The sequence below is a fragment of the Siphateles boraxobius genome, unplaced genomic scaffold (assembly GCF_051911475.1).
Source record: "Siphateles boraxobius isolate OS27281-9 unplaced genomic scaffold, OSU_SipBor_1 86, whole genome shotgun sequence".
NCBI lineage: Eukaryota > Metazoa > Chordata > Actinopteri > Cypriniformes > Leuciscidae > Siphateles > Siphateles boraxobius.
In genome coordinates, this window is record NW_027509215.1 from 5,427,112 (window position 1) to 5,445,008 (window position 17,897).

The 17,897-nt window shown below is 42.8% G+C and overlaps 1 pseudogene across 1 annotated transcript; it reads right to left on the reverse strand.

The window, feature by feature from the left end:
- Window positions 1-477: 477 nt before the first annotated feature.
- LOC143731095 (macrophage mannose receptor 1-like) lies at window positions 478-7,078 on the reverse strand (annotated as a pseudogene). Its single transcript, XR_013200694.1, has 7 exons — window positions 7,000-7,078; window positions 5,177-5,481; window positions 4,757-5,132; window positions 2,167-2,501; window positions 1,755-2,081; window positions 1,508-1,608; window positions 478-1,340 (listed from the first exon to the last, which is right to left on the reverse strand). The product of XR_013200694.1 is annotated as a macrophage mannose receptor 1-like (transcript).
- Window positions 7,079-17,897: the final 10,819 nt, after the last annotated feature.

A 17,897-nucleotide genomic window follows, 5' to 3' on the forward strand; every position in this document is an offset into this window, starting at 1 on the left:
ACTATGATTTATTTATAATTATTATTAATAGAGCTATTGACAAAGATGAACATTAAGAAAAATAATGTTGTAGTCAATTTCAATGAATAGTGTATATTATACAATATGGCCATTCAAACTTGTGGACTGAGTCAGGTGTGTTCTGATTAGGACATGTTCAATGCTTGGGAGCAACATGATGCTTTAAAATGGTTCATTTCTCTGCACTTCTCAAACGGTGTAATTTATGGACATCTGGTGGTGAAAGGACGAATAACACTTAACCAGAGTGCTGTTGGTACACTCTAACCCAGTATACCTGGGTACATCCGATTTCAAACACTTAGAATTAAAATGACTGAAAATATTTTATAGATGGGCTTAAAAATAACAATAGTATAAAAGACAAAAAAGGCAACAACAAAAAACATAAAACAGTGTACGCTATGTGCATATTGAAGTCATTTTCACAATTATATCAAATGCAAGACATGAACATGAAGAATAAATCTTTATTCAGGCTACTTATCTATCATTTATGTTATCATTATTTAAGAATGCAGAGACAGAGAGAGAGAGAGAGAGAGAGATTTCCATGCAAGAGTTCAAATGCTAATAATATAATAATAGTCGAATTCCAAATCTTTAGTTTTACAGAGTACATTTTCTTTAAAACACATAGCACATCTTTATCTACTTTATGTACCGTTCATGTTATTTCAGAATGCAGAGAGAGAGAGAGAGAGAGAGATAGATGTCAATGAATGAATAATAGCTGAATTTATAATTTTATTTTTTAACACATATAGCATATTAAATTTACTTAAATCTCTCATCAATTTCAAAATGAAAATGGTAAAAAAAAATATGAATGCAAATTTGGAAACGTAGGCATCAGCCGAAAATGGAAATAATATGCTTCAAATGTATTACTAGAAAGATATCATCATACTTACACCCTTTATTTCTGCAGAATAGAACCTATATGCATTTCTGTATACTTTTTAATGATGATTTTACAAAAAATATCTATCAAAAAAAAACTATAGTAAATGGCAAATGGTGTATATTATATAATATGACACTTCATAGTGTTTAATTAATATATAATTTTACTAAACTACTTTACAATTCCTTTAATCAATCTACTTTTACTAAAAATAAAAACCCCTTTATATTCTTAGAGTCTTATGTTCTTCAAATTTTGATATAAAGATATAAATTAAAGATTACTAATTACATTTATGATTGGAACTCGCTTTACGGTTGATCTCCTGATGAAACACCTCTTCACCTTCTCCTTTTCTCCAGCTTATTTTGCTGTCACTCTCCAGTCCCATGATCTTTAGCTTTTCACTGATCTAGAGAAGACCGAAAAAGAAAGAAAAAATAGTCAAATGAGAGTTGCTTGTCTGCTCAAAACTCTGAAGCACAATGCTATATGATGTTCTGAGCGTCTGTCATGCTACTGTTACGCATTCAAAATTTGACCCTGAAACTGAACACAGTTTTTAAAGCAGAGACAAACCTCATTCAGAATGGCAGTCTGTAGTGAAGGATCATTCAATGTACATTCTCCATTACAGGACAATTTCAGTCTGAAAATCTGCTTTTTAATTAATGTGTCATCTAGAAAAATTAAAAGAGTTTATCATCATCAACACAGAGGATACATCAATAAGTGAAAAGATATGACGGTTGTTTGTAATGTCCGTTTCAAGAATTATCTATAAATCTCTTTAAATCATTTGAATCTGTTAACTGTGGAAACTCACCTCCATGGCAGATAAAAGGATGCTGTAGATCACAGCTGTATTGAGCCCATTTCCCAGAATTGGTTGTTGACATGCCGACACAGTCACCAGATCCTGAACTCTGGGATGGTTGTCCTGCTGCCCAGTTTCTGAAACTGAGATTCCACCGATCAGACCATTCCCAAGAGTCCAGGAACAGACCAATCCAGAGCGATGATTCATTATTACTGATCAGATTCTGTTGCTCTGCGCTGCTGATACTCGCCAAATCAGTGTGTTGTTTTCTGCAGTAACTCTGAGCATCTCTCCATGTCATAGCAGTCTCAGTGATGATAAAACCAGTGCTGTCTGTTCAGAAACACCAGATATAGACCAGCCCTTAGTCCAGGATCAGCTAAAGTTTGGGGAAAATGAACCAGATTTGAGGACTCACCATTGAAACACACAACCGGGAGAACGGTGCTGCAGCTCTCATCGTACCAGCTTCCATTAAAACTCCTCACACACTCCCCATCACCGTTTGGTTCTCCTGGATTCCAGTTACTGTACTGGGACAGTGAGCCCATAGACCAGACCCAGTGATACTCTGTTCCATTGTGGAGACCTATCCATACTGAACCACTGTATCCAGCATCCACTGTATTTACCAGTAAACTCACGTCGATCATGTTGTCAGCAGTGGCCAGATCAGTGAATCTCGCTCTGCAGTAACTCTGAGCATCTTGCCATGTCTTACTTTCATTTATAAACTGGTACTTGTACTGGTTCCTGCACCCTTTAAGAGAGAAATATTAGGATTTTAAAGATAATAGATACCTGAAGATAAAATGACAAACATAACATTTTTGTGAGCAATTTATAAGCTGAATCTGAGCCAAATAAAATTTGTAATAGTCTTAATTTTATTAGTCTAATAATAAAGATGGCTTTAAACATATCCAACGTGATCGGAAGCATAACTATGTTCTGAGGTGGTGATTTCGTATTCATTTCTACGATGTGAATTTCTCAAAAATGTATAATTAGAATTAAAACTAAGCATGAAAACGAATGAATGAGATAGTCTAATTTGTATGAATTCATACAAAATTGTCAAAACTTAAATTGCCATGAGATTGTTACTTTCATCAATACAACCGTTCCCTGAATTGCACCCGTGATCTAACACAATACTTTACTGTTTGAGCTACACTATGTTATGTGGATAGCAGATGAACCCAAGCGCAGACAGGATGCAGTGACAAAATTTATTATGAACAGAAAACAAAACCCACGAGGGGGCAAACAACACTGGTAGGGAAAATAAAGACTAACAACACTAGACTAAGACTGAACAGTAAACTAGACAATAAACTCACAGCAGATACAAGACTAAACAACTGTTAGACAAAACTCTTACGGGATACTCCCAAGGATGATTACAAAGTATGACACAACATCAAATAATGAACCAACACAAGACTGCAAACACAAGGGGATTAAATAGGGAACAATAATAACGAGGACAGGTGAAACTGACTAGACAATAATGACTAGAGGAGGGTAACAAGGGGGCGGAGTTACATAACGAGACAACACAAGCACATGGCCCAAACAACAGACCATATGCTTGTACACAAAACATGGGTCTGTCACTATCCTGCCACAAGACCAGGAAAAATCAAGGACATGATGGCAGAATCATGACACACTAACGCTGTATAAGTAATTTGGAATCTTTTGGGCAGTTAATACTTAATGGATTTTTATTTTGAACATATGGGGGAATATCATAGTGCATCTCGACAAAAATGTTACAATGAGTTCTTATTCAATTCAAATAGCTTTTTTGTTTGTTCATAAAGTTTGTTTATTACAATAGAGTGGTGAAGTAATTATGTAATTTTGTAAGCCAGCCCAGAAGTTACAGTAGCATCACCCTGGCCTGGTTCACTCGACAAAAAACAATTATTTTTTGATTTTTAATATGATTTTTCCAATATGATTTTTCCATTGGCTTTTGGATAATTTCAGAAAATAAGGTCTATGACTAACAGAAGCTTATGGTTCTTACACATTTGTTAATCCTGATAATTTTCACAAATGAACACAACAAATGAACACCACAAATGAACTGGTTTAAGGGTATGTTTACACAACAACGTATGCTTAAAATGGAAAAGTTCTTCCTTTGAGTTTTCCACGTACAGACATTGTCAAAACTATCCCCCATTTATACTGATCCGTGAACACGACTAATGCTGTATTCTGCTGCCAGCACATAAGATGGAGATGAAACACTATAGATTGAACACGTAATACGCATGTACATGACGTCATTGTTGTCAGAGATTTGCGTGATTATTGTTTACATGGAGACCGTTTTCAAAAACTTGCACTTTGAAACGTGTTTTCAAAAGTTTACATTTTCAGGCGACCAAAATGCAAATAATGGCCCAAACACCAGTAAATTGAAGAGTGCAAACCTTAGTGAATCACCTTGCATTATTCGCTTATTCATTTAAATACTCTCCTTCCATAAATTTGCCGTCTGAAAGGAAACTCCTACAAATGCATATGCAATAAGGTCAGCCGGAAAAATAACTGTTTCTACTCCTTTTAGTAAATTCTGACAGTAGTCTTTTAATGACAAAAGAAGGCTTCCACTGGCATTAGCTGTTAGTAAATTTGGCCCTTAATGTCCCAGACAACCTCTGTAGTCCCATTTTATTCCTCTTGAGATTTATTTTTAAAGCTTTTACTTGTCTTATAAAAGGCTTATAAGTGGCTAAATGGGACCTCGGAGGTTGTCTGGGACATTAAATATCATCAGCCAAACAGGTAAAAACGTCTACTGACTAGTTGCTTTCACGGCCTCATTGTGTTTATAATCGTATGCTTGCAAACTATTATAACTCGAACTTTCATTGAATTTTTTTTAAACCAAGACTGAAAGAGTTGTCAGAAGCTTAGTGATGGAAGCTTCCTTCCACACTTTCTGTGTAGGTGTCATTCTGTTTAGCATGATCTAATTTATTAGATGCTCACATCCACCATGGCAGATAAAAGGATACTCCAGATCACAGCTTTCATGAGCCCATTACCCAGAATTGTTTCTTGACATGCCGACACAGTCACCATATCCTGAACTCTGGGATGGTTGCCCTTCTGTCCAGTCTCTAGAAGAGGCTCCATTTATCAGACCATTCCCAATAGTCCTGGTACAGACCAATCCAGATGTAATATCCAAAAGAATCTTAGTTATCTGTTAATTTTCCTCAGGGTTGTGGATGGTGGGAAGATCTGTGTAATACTGTCTGCAGTATCTCTGAGCATCACTCCAACTTTTAGTGCTCCTTACCAAGATGTATCCATTATTTTCTATTGAGAGATGAATAAAAGAATCAGTTCATAACTCTTCTTTCCCAGTTAAACAGCAAAAAAAAAATTAAAGAAAGGGGAACTCACCCTTGAAATTACACAATCTGCATCCTCAGTTGGCTCTCCTGAAGCCCAGTTAAAGTAAGAATTTTTGTTTTCTCCATTAGACCAAGCCCAGCGTTTCTGTGTCCTTCTTTTCAGTCAATCCACACTGATCCACTGTATCCAGCATCCACTATATTCACCAGCCTGTTCACATCATCCATGGTGTCTACAGTAGCCAGGTCAGTGTACTTCTCTCTGCAGTAACTCTGAGCCTCTGGCCACGACATTCTCACATTTATATAGTGGTACTGGCGAGAAAGAGCAGAACTGCCCCAGAAGAGCCCTGTTAAAACCAACATAAACCATCTATATGTGTACACATCATTGTAACGACTGAGACAAATCAGACATAATTATTTGTTATAATTAACAAATAATATTTAAAGCTCACTCTGGGATCTGTGGTCCCATCCCCCTAACAAGGGCAAGAAGGGACTTTGGTTACCATGACTACGATCAGATAAGTTGGTTTTATTGCTGTTAAAAAATGTGGTCACGTGGTCAGCACAGAGAAGACAGAAACAGACTTTAAAACGGACTTTGCTGCATTAATGATAGACGGACTGATCTATAAACGAACATGCATCCCAGAAACTGTGTGAATGATTTACTGTCTTGTGTACTATGTATTTGATACGACGGTATGCATTTTATAATAGAACCAACGGTCAATGTAACCTCACCTATACATGTTTGGTCTTTATAAACTGGTACTTTGAAGATTGAAATGATCGTGTATATGATATGTTGATAGCTGTGCAACATATTAGTATAACAAGAATCTTTCATAGTTTCTTCATCAGCAACCAATCGAGCTGCACATGAGCAAATGAGCACGCTTGAAACAAAGATTCATAAATCAAATTCTCCTGCTTGGAAATTCCACCTTTCCTATTGGTCGAGCCAACCCTGAGAGATGGGACCTTACTCAGGCTTTAAATTGCATCTACACAAGCCCTTCCCTCTCTTGGCCTTGGTATCTTCGGGGTGCTGTGCTGTGCTGTCCTGCGTGGCCTCAGCATGGCCCCAGGGCAGCAGGCCTTGACTCACAAACAGCTTCATTCAACGCAGAAGAAGTCCATCGCAACTCCCACCATTTGCTCTGTGTGTCCTCTCTGGCCCAGGGCCGGCCGGCCACAATCTGCCCTCCAGCCATGAGAACAGAGTCGAACTAACTACGTAAGTTCATCATATCTTCTTCATCCAACGGAGAAGAAAATGATTGCAACTTCAACGTTTGACAATCACAGAATAAGTCAAGACTCTTTTTCTGGAACTTCAAGAAATGGTTTTACTGCAAAGGCCATGCAAGTATACATTTAATGAGGTGCTCCTAAAATAATAAGCTGATGGTTCTTTTCATGTTCAATGAATCTTTGCGTAGCTTCATTTCATTTCCGGTTTCATTCTGTCATTCACCATTTACCCATGTATGTGTAATTGTTTGTATGTTAGTTATGTTTTTGTTAATAAAACGTATGCACAATATGTTTTTGGTTCTGATTCTCTGCTTGCAACAAATTTTATTTTACGATCTTGATCTTGTTACATGCTAAGAAAGATTTTTTTTTCTGTGGCCATGAAATATATACTTTTCTTAGAATAAATGAATAATCAACAGAGTTTGTTGGACGAACTGATTGATTGTTTGTAATATTAATTTAGCTACATCAAGTTAATCCAAGTAACTGACCCAAATATTCATAATTAATCATAACAAGTTATGAGTTATTATTAATATTTCCCCTTTGTGCTAACTTGTTACATCATCAAAAATGCAGATTACAAATTGCACACTAACCTGACAGCAGCAGCAGCACAAACAGACTCCTGTCCATGACTGAACACACAGACCCTCTCTGCTGGATTCTAATAAGAGATGATCAAACTTATATTTTCTGTCACAGTTCTGTAAGGAGTGAATACAAATAGTACATTGCAAATTTATTGTGACTTCACATACTTCATGTCAAGAAATCCATCCCAAATATGTTTAATTAAACATTAGAACTTACCAAACCCTTTTGTTTGTATTAATTACATTTTTTTGTTTAACAATTTCTGCATTTTATTCTCCAACTTTTAATTATTGTACTACATTATACTATACTTATATTACATTAAACTTTGAAAAGGAACTATTTTAACAATGTGCATAGTTTAAAACTGGTCCATACAATTTTTGAAAGACAGTGTAGTGTAACCTTTAATGGAACTGATACTTTCTCATTCTAGTAAGATTGAATCTGCTGGATCATACAGGATTAAAGGAAAACACTTTTATCCAAAGTGACTTACAGTATACTTTACATCTGATCAGTTCATATATTCTCTGGGAATCGAACCCATGTTGTTAATGACATGCTCTAGTTTTTGAGCTACAGGAACATAGAGTTGCTGTACTTGAATATTGTTGGTTCTTATGATAATTTGCTGTTACTCATTCATTAGTCACTTTGGATAAAAGTGTCTGCCTAATGAATAAATCTACATGTAAATGTAAGTTGTCCAGGTTACTGACATCAAGTCTTTGAAAAAGATTGCACTTCTATTTATATTTAAACTTCAGAATGAGACTAGGAGGTTCAGTCTGCACTATAATATGGCCTTTGGCCTCTGTTGCAGGTCTAACACAAAACAATATATGCAAATTTTTGTGTTGACAAGATGCAAGTCATTTTCATATTGAAATGGCTTTTTCATTGAAGATATTTCTGCACGTAGCATCTTATCGATGTACAAAACATTCCATGTGAAAAAAACAACATCTTGATATCTTGACACTATGGTTTAACACGAAATACTAACATGTAAAAAAATAATATAAGTTATGCCATTAAAGTGATAGTTCACCCAAAAAAAATAATTTTGTCATTACTTACTGACCCCAAGTTGCCCAAAACCTGTATGAGTTTCTTTCTTCTGTTGAAAACAAAAGATGATATTTGAAAGAAGGTTGGTAACCAGACAGTTTACGGCACCCATAGACTTCCATAGTAGTAAAGAAAAAAAGAAAAAAAAATACATCAACTTTTTGTTTACCAACATTCTTCAAAACAGCATCTTCACATTCTTGTGTTCAGCACAAGAAAGATATTCATAAAGGTTTGAAACAACAAGAGTTTGAGTAAATGATTACAATTTTCAGTTTTGGATTACCTATACCTTTAAATTATCATCATTTATATTATTACTATTATTATTATTTTTTACATTGTTGATTAGAGGAAAACAATGAGTGTTGCAACGTAGTTTATTTCAAATGAATGTGTGAGGTACCGAGTGGCACCCCAAATACTGGGATGTGTAGGCTCACTAGCTTTAGATGGTGGAAGTGGAAAAGACGGTTACCAGAGCTCAATTGTTCCAAAAATAGAATAAAGTTTATTTATATTTTATATTTTATTTATTTATATATAAATTTATAGTTTATTTATATTTTGAAAAAAAAAATCAAAAATATATCAAAATAGCACAATGCTTCTAGCTTTCAACAATAGTACAGCAAACACTTTGTACATAGCCTCACCGCAAGCTAGTACTCACCCTCCCTCTTCTTAATGCAGAATGAGGCCCTCTTAAATAGGCCAAAGCATTAAGCCAAATTGGCCTGTTCAGGACCAATTGGACCATACCAAAAATCAGGGTATTACTTTTAGCCTAAGGCCATAAATAATCTATCAGCTAAGTAGAAAATAAACATTACATGGAAATAAAATAGTATCATCATATCACTATCATTTTATACAACATTTACACCACCTATTCACACCACCCATATACATACAAAACATTATTACAAACAAACACCCCTATGACCTATGCTCTGCACCTTCTGCCCTATGACAAGGATAAATACCGCCCCTACAGCGGCGCGCGCATCCGCATAGGAGCAATCGAACCGGACCGGGATGCAGGAAAGGCGTGAGTCGAAATATGTATGAATTCACTAGGATTTTAGCCAGAAACAGGGAGTAAATGGGACATGAACTAGTGGGTACCGCACTACATGTCATGGAGGTGGTAAAGTAGTGTTACCTTCCTCAGCTTTCTTACACTCCGAACCGTAGTTGAGAGCGAACTGACATCAATATAACAACTCGGCTCGTTGCAGGTAACTTGCGTTTAGTGGTCCGGGCTAACAGAGCTGAAACACGCAGTGAGTCGTCGGTTGATTGCAACAATGAACTCGGCTTTATTACTCACAGCGGTACACATTCACGGGCATACAAGGCACTTTTCTTGCTAGCATTCAACTGGAGCATAGCCTGCATCATTATGTTCGCACCGTAAACTTAAGACTGCATTTTCTCCGCCTCCGCTATACTTTTTGTTTACACTCGCATCATCCACCTGCCCCACTACGTCACACATACGCATTTTTCCCCAAAAACCTTAAAGGGGAAGCAGAGATGACAACACTACCCCCACTCTGGAGAATGATTAAACCTTTAACATATCTCCAGCATCATTACCCTGTACACAGGAAAATATTAATTAGACAGTGATCAAACAAACATCCCCAACCATGACCCCTTGTTTCCACAGTCCTTGAAGGGCTCTCCTCCAGTGGAAAGTTAAGGTGAAAAAGGAAATGTCCATAAAACGTCCATTAAAGCATATCGCATACTCCTTCGTTTGTACATGTAAGCAAATGTCCTAAACATGACACTTATACATTCCCTGAGAAAAATGTGACCACTAGTTTAACTATTAAACTCCACGTTAGCATAAAGTTACTCTAGATTGCAGGATTTTGAGTGCAAAAATAGTGCAAAATATTCTGTTAAATAAATTAACAAACTCCCCTTTTTTTTTTTGTACATCATGTTTTTTTTTTTTTTCACACCCATACTCAAAGTGCTTAGCAGTAAACATACCCAGGATGCTATAACAAAACTATGCAGCCCACTAGTATCCAAATTACCGACTGTTGATAATAAACAATTATATTTAACCCATACCAACTTCACATTTAAGCTCAACATAGTCACGTTACTTTGGTAATAATACAATACTGGAACTCTTTTGCTTTGACAATACAGGAACTCTTTTGGTTTGACAATACAGGAACTCTTTTGGTTTGACAACACAGGAACTCTTTTGGTTTGAGGAGGGCAGCGATCCGCCTACACCCAACCTCAAACAGATATGCTCAGTGAACAATCCAATCACCAAACATGTTAGGAGCTCTGCGGACCCTCCGGGGTCGACGCAGAGGGGTGGAGTTCAAAAGAGGGCGAGTAGCTTGTCCCCCGGCCTCATGCAGGGTCCCAGCTTCATCCAGTGAAGGCCCAGCAGTGCGGCAAGGAAGCTGGCTGCTCCTCGGTGAAACTGCCAATGATGGTGGTAAAGAGAAAAGACCTGGAAGGGACCCCACCAAAGGGTCTTCAGTCTCTGGTGATGTGCCCCAAAGGTCAAGGGGACTGATATCGATTTCCGAGGAGCTGGTGTCTGACAACAGGGGTAGCGCCTCCACTGGTGTCCACATTTCAGCCTCTTGAAAAACCCAGCTGTTGTCCAGTGTTGTCCTTGAGTGGTAAGCTTTAAGTTTGTCGTGATGAACGACTTTCATCTTCGTTCTCGGGCCCCTTTTAATTCTGTAGACCAAATCGTCCAGCACACCCACCACGAAGTACGGACCCTCGTATGAAGGCAGGAACTTTCGCACTTTATTCTTTACTCTTTTTGTTCCTTTAACCAGGAACCATACTGCATCACCGACTTTGTGTTGGACTCTGCAAACATTCTTGTCGTACTGTCGTTTGGCACGCTCAACAGATTTTCCCAGTGCCTCCCGGGCCAACTGGTGAGATAGCTCGAGCCGTTCCCTTAGCTGTACAACATAGGACGATGGGGTAGTAGCGTTGCCTGTGTCAGGTGGCAGCCCAGCAACAAGATCCACCGGCTCTGTAATTTCCCGTCCGAACAACATCATGTTAGGCGTTAGGCCCGTGGAGCTGTGTTTGGTTGCACGGTAAGCCATGACCGCATAGGGGGTCATAATGTCCCAGTCCCAATGACATCGTTCTGCTGTGGTGGCTAGGATTTTCTGCAGGGTGGCATTGAAACGCTCCACTTGGCCATCTGACTGAGGGCGAAACGGTGTGGTCCGTGTCTTGTCGATTCCCAGCAGCACACACATGCCCTGGAACACAGCTGACTCGAAATTGGTACCTTGGTCACTGTGTAAGCACTGTGGAGCTCCGTACCTACACACCCATTCGGAAACAATCTTTTCAGCCACTGTCGTTGCTTGTTCGTTGGGAACGGGATAGACTTCCACCCATTTGCTGAAGTAGTCCTGTACCACTTTTATGTAGCGGTTGCGCCTTTCGGTTTCATTTAATGGTCCCATTAAATCAACTGCAATCTGTTCGAAGGGGGCACCAACTCGCACTGTGCCCATGGTGGCTTGAGGTGTTTTCTTAGGACGGGCTTTAGCAGCACAGCTGGTGCAAGTGCGACACCACAGAGTGACGTCATCCCTCATATTGTACCAGTAGTACCGGGCCTTGAGACGTGCAAGGGTCCTCTCTCCTCCAAAATGGACAGCCGACTGGGCCATCGTGCAATTGTTCTATCACTGAGGTGCGGTACTCTCGAGGCAGCAGGATCTGTGGATAGAACACCCTTCCATCCGTGCAGTAAAATTTCCTTAGCAAAACTCCCTCTTTCTGGTAGAGCCTTTTCCACTGTGACCAGTAGGCTTTGGTGGCAGGGCTGTAGGGTGCTATGTCAACCCAGGGTGGCCTACACCTCCCCTCGTCCATCCACTTCTTCACTGGTGCTATCCCTGGATCAGCTTCTTGTGCACTTATTAACTGCTCTCGGGTCCAACCACCGAACAGGTTAACTTGGCCTGGCTCACTCACCCTGTAGACATTTGCACGAAACGAAGAGCCAGCCTGATTGTCACTAGAAGCGTCCACTACCCCCACTGGCGTTGCTCTGCAGGAGATTCCCCAGCATCCTCTGAAACTGGACTCTCGGCCATGTTGCACTGGATCCCTTTGTGCTGGGGCTGGTTACTGAGGCTAGGCTCTGGCACTGTGCATGGGCACGACGTCCCGCAGGGTCTTCTGGAGAGTGCGTCCGCATTTTGGTGTTGTCTCCCTGGACGTTGGATCACCTGGAAGTCGTACTCTGCCAGTTTTCCCAGCCAGCGAGCAAGCTGGCCCTCAGGCTCCCTCATCCGAGTCAACCAGCGTAGGCTGCTGTGGTCAGTACGTATGATGAATGATCTCCCTAGCAGGTACTGCCGGAAATGAGAGGTGAAATCGACAACTGCCAGAAGTTCTCGTCTGGTGGTGCAGTAGTTTTGCTCTGTGGCTGACAATCTCCTACTCCCATAGGCGAGTACTCTCTCCTCACCTCCTTGCACTTGGGAGAGGACGGCTCCAATTCCGCAGTCACTGGCGTCTGTGTCAAGGAGCAACTGGCCACTGTCGAGGGGATAACCCAACACGGGTGCTGACGTCAGCCGGCTTTTCAGCTGTTCAAACGCCTCCTGGCACTCGCCCGTCCAGTTAAAGCGTGCATACTTTTTCGTCAGTTCATGGAGAGGCTTGGCAACGGAGGCGAAATCTTTGACGAAGCATCGGTAATATGACGCCAGGCCGACAAACTGACGCACTTCAGATACGTTTTGGGGTGCGGGCCACCCAGCCACCTTTTGGATCTTTTTGGGGTCGGTGGCGACACCATTGGCGGAGACGATGTGCCCCAAGTAAGCTACTTGCTCTCTGAACAGGACACACTTGGAAGGTTTAAGTTTCAGATTAGCTGCGCGTAGTCTGTCGAACACTTGACTGAGCCGCTCCAACATTTCGGTTCCGTCCCGCCCCAGGACAATGATGTCATCGAGATAGACCAAACAGGTCTCCCACTGCAGCCCGGCCAGGACACGGTCCATGAGCCTTTGGAATGTGGCCGGTGCGTTGCACAGTCCGAAAGGCATCACATTCCACTCAAACAAACCCTTACGGGTGCAGAAAGCAGCGGCCTTTCGGGCTCTCGGTGTCAATTCCACCTGCCAGTACCCTGATGTTAAATCAAGCGTGCTGAAGTACCTGGCAGTGGACAGTGTGTCTAAGGTGTCCTGGATGCGGGGTAGTGGATAAGCATCCTTTATAGTTCTCTCATTCAGGGGCCTGTAGTCGACACATAACCGAAACGTCTGATCCTTCTTTCTCACCATGACGATTGGTGCAGCCCAGCTGCTGCTGCTGGGTCGGGCCACACCAGTGTCCAGGCTCTGCTGCACCTGCTCTACAGTCTGTTTGTCCCTAGCCATCCGGCGCGGTTGCTGTTCCACAGGCGGCCCAGGGGTGGTGAAAATATCATGCTGCACGAGGCCAGTACGTCCAAGGTCAGTGGGCCCCGTAGAGAAGACGTCACTGTAAGACTGTAGCAGGCGGGCCAACTTCACCCGGTCGTCCTCGGGCAGACTAGCACAGCTCTCACTATACAAGACCTGCAGGTGACTGGGTAAAGAAACACAGACAGAGTTAATAGGTTCAGGGGCCGGTGAGGCCGGAGGCAGCTGGGTCTCCACCTTCCTCACCACCATAGCTGCCTGTAGAATCCCTGCCACGGCACCTCTCTTCAATGTGAGAGGTAAGGCACCAAGGTTGAAAACTCTGATGGGAACGTTGGTGGGCCGCTGAGCCTGTACGATGATGTGAGCCACTAGAACGTGGTGCTTTTCTATGAAACCCCTGGTTGGGCTCAGCATCAGGTCTCCCTCAGTAGCATGGCGCAGGTGGGCGGTGCCAGGCACTACATACTCACACCCCGACTCCAACACTGTTGTGCGGGCCACTCTGACAATGTGCACCCGGGGCTGATGGCTTTGGTTAAAACGAGGTACCTTTTCTCCGAAGAGGGTTATCTCACGGCGACCATAGTCGAGCTGGGCACTTGTCTGATGTAAGTAAGGGTGCCCCAGGATAACCTCGGTGTCCTCTGCGGTGTCGGCCATGATAAAGTTCACATTGGTAGCCCTGCTCCCAACTTGTACCGGTAGGTTGACCTCCCCCAGCACTGCCAGACCACTGGGCCCAATGCCCTGCAGGACCTGTGCGACAGATGACTCTATTTGGGGTCTGGACTCTACGGGAATAGAGTTAAAGAAATGGAGAGGCAACACATTCCTCTGAGCACCAGAGTCAAGCAGAGCACACATTTCCAGTCCATATATCAATATTTTAACACACATGTCATCTCCTTGACTCGCCGTACAGGTGACCACTATACCTGTGTCAGGTGCTGTGTTCTTGTTGACTGTCCTTGCTGATTGGCCTCGCTGTCTGGGTCGACGGGGAGAAGGGCAATTTCTCTGGATGTGCCCCAGACCAGAGCAGTTGTGGCATTGCACATCCCCCATTGGCGTTTTGACATTTATGTCCCTTTTCTGGCGCCACTGCTGATTAAATCTTGGAGCCCTCTCTGGCGAGTCGATGGACCAAACAGTTACCCCCACTGGCTCTTCACCAGCTGGCCTGCTGTTATTTTCGCGTACTACGGTGGCCCTGGCTCTCTGATTTGCAAGACCACGTTGGCCAGGCTGCATGAACTGTGTGACTGTTCTGGCGGCCCTCTTGGTGGTCTCGTAGCTGTGTGCGATGTCATATGCTCTGGCTAGGGTGCGCGGCTGCTTCTCCAGTAGTTTCTGCACCACCTCAGCGTCGGCCAGGGCGTTGGTGAAAACCTCCACACTGATGGCGTCCTGCTCCAGCTCTGTACGGTCAGCATACACAATGGACACTTTCTCGTAAATGTCATCCCTTAATAGGTGCAGGGCTTCGTTCGGCCCCCTAACCCTCTGCCTCAGTTCAATGCCGATGGCGGCCGCATGGTCGGACCGCGGCCCGTAGGCGGTCTCTATTTCAGCCACAATTCGCCGGTAGCTCCAACGGTCAGACCTGGGATTTTTATGGACGATAGCTCCAGCCGCGCCAGTCAGGCCGAATCTCAGTTGAACCGCCATCGTCGTTTCTGACCAATGGTTTGCCCGCGCACAGCTTTCAAACCGGTGAAGAAAGTCTTTGCACGAACCCGTTCCATCAAAATGGCCTGGCTTTAATATTGGAATTCTCTCTTGATATCCATAATGTTCATCATCATTAATGTCCATTATTTCAGCAGCTGGCACCGTGTGTGATGACCGTGGGCCCGATTTGGCCCTTTCCACAGCTGACTGACCACATTGGTATTGATCGCGGTGTGGGACATAGTTATCATTATACCTTATCACTTCACAACGTCCCGCGGCCCGGGCCACGCATGGTGGAAAAGGTGTCGAAGTGAACTGGGAAGGCAATGCGTGGGTCTTGGAAAAAAAGGTTTTGTACTGCACAGTTCACAGAAGTGAACGGGTTAGCTAGTTGATTAGCGGCACGTCGGGCAACCGTTGGGCCGGGGCTATTTTTCAGACTGTGCGGTAAAACTGCAAAGGGGCTGGCCGTCATATGCGTTGAACAGTCACAATTTTGCTGATAAAAGTACATGGACTCACCATCTGTTTTATTCTGTGGTTCCACGGGCATTAGGAACGGGTTAGTCACCCGTGATGGCGGTGGTGTGGGGAGCAAAACTAGGTTGAACGGCAGCATCCGGCCATAAACAATCTCTCTGTCCTTGGCTAGCGTTTGCTCCGTGCCAGCCGCGAAGGGGTTAGTGCTGTCAACATATTGACCATCTCTGTGATTAATTTTGTCTATGTCAGTGTCTCTTATATCCGTTAAAAATGGGTTTGTGCTTACGTTAGTGGTTTCCATCTCGACAGGCCTCTTCATCCACGCGCTAGCTTTAGCTCTAGCCCCGAGTGTCGTCATTCTGGGTCCGACGAAACTTTTCCCTTTATTTCTCGCTTGTTAGATCCCGGACGAGCCCCCAGTGTTACCTTCCTCAGCTTTCTTACACTCCGAACCGTAGTTGAGAGCGAACTGACATCAATATAACAACTCGGCTCGTTGCAGGTAACTTGCGTCTAGTGGTCCGGGCTAACAGAGCTGAAACACGCAGTGAGTCGTCGGTTGATTGCAACAATGAACTCGGCTTTATTACTCACAGCGGTACACATTTACGGGCATACAAGGCACTTTTCTTGCTAGCATTCAACTGGAGCATAGCCTGCAACATTATGATCGCACCGTAAACTTAAGACTGCATTTTCTCCGTCTCCGCTATACTTTTTGTTTACACTCGCATCATCCACCTGCCCCACTACGTCACACATACGCATTTTTCCCCACAAACCTTAAAGGGGAAGCAGAGATGACAACAGTAGGAAGTTATAAGCAGCGACAAATTAGTTTTGAGTGTTGTGAATGAAATTGCGGACTAACCGCACTACAAACAAATCCACGCGAATGAGTTAATGGCGCCTAGCCTCGCGCCAGCCTTCTCTTTAAACATACCCCACCCCCACCCCCCCCAGGAGCGTGTGGGTGTATGTGTTAGCAGATGCATATGCAAATGTCCAGAGTCTCTCCCGCTCTCGCGTGTAACGCCATTCACAGTCAATGCGGGAGTGCCTAATGCTGCGTTCACACCGGACGAGAATAGCGCGTCAGGCGCGAGTGATTTCAATGTTAGTCAATGCAAAGACGCGTTACGCGCGTAAAAAATTCCTGCGGCGCGAGTGAGGCGTGGAGCGCGGCGCGGTAGACGCGAATACGCCTCATTGCTTAATGGCGCGAATTGAGCGTCTGGCGCATTACGCGCGAATGGTGCATTTTGTGCAATCACGCGTTTGACGCGAATTCGCGTCTGCCGCCCGAGTTGAAAAATCTGAACTTTGGCGTCAATTCGCGCCGCGTTAACCAATCAGGAGCCTAGCTGCTTGCTGCTGTCACGTGGTCAAGTATCTGGATGCTGCAATACATTATGGTTCTAATGCACAACAAAGCAACTATTTTATCACATAAAACTTGATTTCAATATATAGACATTCATTTTGTATTGAATGCTATTTATTCAATATCTAGATTATATCAAATATTATTATAATGTGAAGACAAACATACTGCATTATAAGTTCATGTCTGAACAGTGTTGTGTGTGAGAGAGAAAAAAATCACAGGACAGATTAATCACTTTTGGAGGCTGGCTCCATCATCAAAACAAAAATAAATGACAGATTAGGTGGATGAGGGCGAGGGTGATCCTCGCTCCGATGCGGGACAAAAGGTCATCAAGCTGGGCGCGGGACAGGTGGAAGTACCGTTGAAAGCAGCTGTCATCCAGGCGCAGCTCCTGGAGCGAGTAAATGGTGAAACTCGCCACACTGGGTCGAAGGGTCAGGTGGACACAAATACGGCGACGATGACCCCTATGCCGCTGTCAACATAAAAAAGATGGCCGCCAACGGGTTTCGATTGACGCGCGAATGGATTCAAAGTGGTCGAGCGTATAACTAGACGCGGTAGGCGCGAATATGACGCGCTATTCGCATCCGGTGTGAACGCAGAGAAACAGTGAGAAGTGAGGTTCACTTTCTCACAGAATGTAACAAAGAGAAAACATGACCATTTTAAATCTTGAGCATGAATATACTCTGGAGATCTAATTTAATTTTACTATTTATTTAGCCATTCTCCATCACCAACCCCCCATTCCCATTTCATTTTAAACATTTTAATTCACAATGGTAAACATAAGAAGCAACAGCAATTTGGAAACATGGAAACACAC